General features: G+C 38.9%; 1 non-coding gene across 1 annotated transcript; it reads left to right on the forward strand.

The window, feature by feature from the left end:
- The first annotated feature begins 556 nt into the window (after nucleotides 1-556).
- LOC132012663 (U6 spliceosomal RNA) lies at nucleotides 557-663 on the forward strand. Its single transcript, XR_009402667.1, has one exon. It is a non-coding gene; the product is annotated as a U6 spliceosomal RNA (small nuclear RNA).
- The last annotated feature ends 1,897 nt before the right edge of the window (nucleotides 664-2,560 follow it).

The following is a 2,560-nucleotide window of genomic DNA, read 5'->3' on the forward strand; positions in this document are numbered from 1 at the left end:
CAATCTCCATTCTCTTGTATTCAATCATTCTATGATAGTATCTTAGAAAAACTCCCCAGATACTTTCCTCCCCAAATTCCATGATTTCTCCTTCCCAATTTCAAGACTTCATTCTCAACCTTTTCCTTCAGGGTGACCTCTCTGTTTACCTGGTCAGAAATCATTACTTACCTGGAGCTGTCCCTGCTCTTGATGTCTTGCTCTCACAATACCATCATCACCTCCTTTGGGATTAATCTTTGTCTTTCTCATTGTAGCCTTCTTTTGGTATATATATCACAACCTAAACATGGATTTCTATGTTCACATAATTGGCTCTAAACTTAAATAGCAAAAAGACCAGCCCATTGTGAAGCATGACCCCTCTTCTGCCCTTCTTATGTTGTTTGCTTTCACTTTCCATTGACAATACAAAGGCTCCGCTAAGGAGACACAATACCTCCTCCAAACAGCCAATTCAACCTATTCCTCCAATTGTTGGCTATGTGTAGATGCTTCCGGGGGGATCCTGGATCCGGATCCCCTTCCTGGGCCATCCCGGAAGAATGGACACTGAGTGCTTGCTCTGGCAGCACGTATGCTAAAATTGGAATGATACAGAGCAGATTAGCATGGTCCCTGCTCAAGGATGGCACACAAATTCGTAAAGTATGCCATATTTAAAGAAAAATAAGAATGGATATCAATAAAGGTCTCCTTAGCTTACACTGTAACCCAAAGCTAATATGCCCCAGTCAGCCTTAAATTATTAGCAAACAGATTTCAAACCTTACATGCCATCAACCTACTCATCTTGGGAGCCCACTTTTCAGTCATTAAGCTACCCTTACATGCACCATTTGCATGATGGCCACAAGACCACAGGGAATATTAGTTAGATTCTCTAGTGCCCCCAGGCTAATTGTTCCCCTTCAATCTCTTTGGATACAGGGGACATGACAGTTCTGTCAAGGCAAACCTCAAAACTGCCCAACTCCTTCACTTTGGTTACAACCCATAAAATGGGGACCCTGCCCATTCTGTCCCCCAGAAAACTCTTCATAGATGTCACTAGATATATGCTTTTCTGGAAAAATCATACAGTAGCACTTCACTTCTCAAAAATCATACAGTAGCTCTTCACTTCTCAGTTCCAAACTTTGTATTAGCTTGGGCTGTCATAACAGCCCAAGCTAATAAAAATCCCAGTTGGATTCTCTGGAGAGATCTCTCCTTGGCTTGCAGAGAGACTCTTTCATGCTATTTCCTCACATGGCCTTTCCTCTGTGACATACTTCTTTTCTACTCTTCTACTCTTTTTTGAAGGCTACCCGTCCTACCAGATTAGGGCCCTACCCTATGACCTCATTTAACTTCAATTATCTCTTGAAGGGGTATCTCCAAGTACAGTCATATTGGGAGTCTGGACCTCAGTGTATGATTGGGTGGAGGAAGGGTCACAATTTCATTCCTAGAAAGACTGTATACAACATACAACTTTTTCTAAAACATAACTTGTTGAAAAGGAAACAAGTATTTCTGGGGTTTAGTAAATGGACATGAATGGACCTGAATAGATAGCATGATTTCCTTTTATTATAATAAATTATTCCAGGTGGTAACCAATTATTCTAGCTAGTCAGGTTATTCTAATTAGGAACCATTATTAGCCACAATGAGGTACAAATCTATGGTTCAACTGGTAGCTATCATAATTCTTCTTCTAACTATAACAGAAGTATGATGCAAATTTCTTTACAGGGATGAGAAAAATATAAACTGGGTAATGTAATTGAGATTTACTTTGAAATTATGGGTAATTACCTAGAGTTTAGAGATAATTAAACCTAAAAACATGTGCCCTCTTACCTCTAGGGTTGTCCTTCTAGATTGATTATACATTTTTGTTCTTCTATAGAGAAGGCAGCTGAGTTGGTTACATTATTCTCTAGCTCATATATATTATAATTCTCTGTACAGACTAATGACAAGAATTTTGTGATTGACTTTGCAGATAAAAAGGATTTAAATATGTAGGATGCAAGGATTAATATATCCACTGGAATAGAGTCTGTATTATATTTTTCTTCAAAAGTAGTATATACTCATTGCTTTCTTCTAACAAATGTACCTAACTTCCTAACATGCCGTCAGCATGTATTTCAGTGTCTTCTCTTACAAAATGATGGACAAAACTGCTCCATGTATCCACATGAACATGGACTCTGTATTGTTCTTTAATTAAATCTCAAGCTGTATTCATTCTTGTGCTGATACTGGCTTTATCCTACTGGGCCCAAATGGGAACAACATGGTGCCTCTTAAAACAAGATAATTCAGTAAGGGCTCAGTGAAGGAAATACAAATATGTGAATAAGATAGATTGAAACCACAACCAAAAAGTGCTACCACACTCAGGACCAAAGGGATTGTGGGATAAAAATAGTTATGGAACCTGGGAAGAAAGATCCCTTTGGAGAAGACCTGAGTGCCATTAGTGGAAGGGCATTACCTGAGGCATTACCTGAGACAACCCCATAGAGAGGGCCATAGAAATAAACATATTGGTTTCTTTATTCAT

Source organism: Mustela nigripes, chromosome 2, assembly GCF_022355385.1.
Source record: "Mustela nigripes isolate SB6536 chromosome 2, MUSNIG.SB6536, whole genome shotgun sequence".
Taxonomy (NCBI): domain Eukaryota; kingdom Metazoa; phylum Chordata; class Mammalia; order Carnivora; family Mustelidae; genus Mustela; species Mustela nigripes.